The following is a 330-nucleotide window of genomic DNA, read 5'->3' as shown; positions in this document are numbered from 1 at the left end:
CTCGCCCCCACCACCCCCTGCCGCGAAGAAGGGCCAGAGGGCGGGTAAGGCGCACAAAGCGAGTGTGCCCCCAAAGGTCGAGGTGTGGGGCGAAGGGACAGCCCCAGCTTCGGGCGTCCTTTGGGGTGCGTGGCCCCGGGATGTGGCTGAATTCCACCTCCCCATCTGATGTCTTTATTTCACACAAATTTGTCCTTCAATCAAATAAAACGCTTTCAGGCAGTCAGTTCCCCCGAGGACTGGGTGCTCCTGCAGCGTGGGATCACCCTGGCCCGTGTCTGGGACAGACCGGGTCGGAGCCGCCGCGGTGCTGGGGCCTGAGGTGCTGGG

The sequence above is a fragment of the Myotis brandtii genome, unplaced genomic scaffold, assembly GCF_000412655.1.
Source record: "Myotis brandtii unplaced genomic scaffold, ASM41265v1 scaffold115, whole genome shotgun sequence".
NCBI classification, from domain to species: Eukaryota; Metazoa; Chordata; class Mammalia; order Chiroptera; family Vespertilionidae; genus Myotis; species Myotis brandtii.
The sequence above is the reverse complement of the archived record's forward strand: the minus strand, read 5'-3'. Positions refer to the sequence as shown.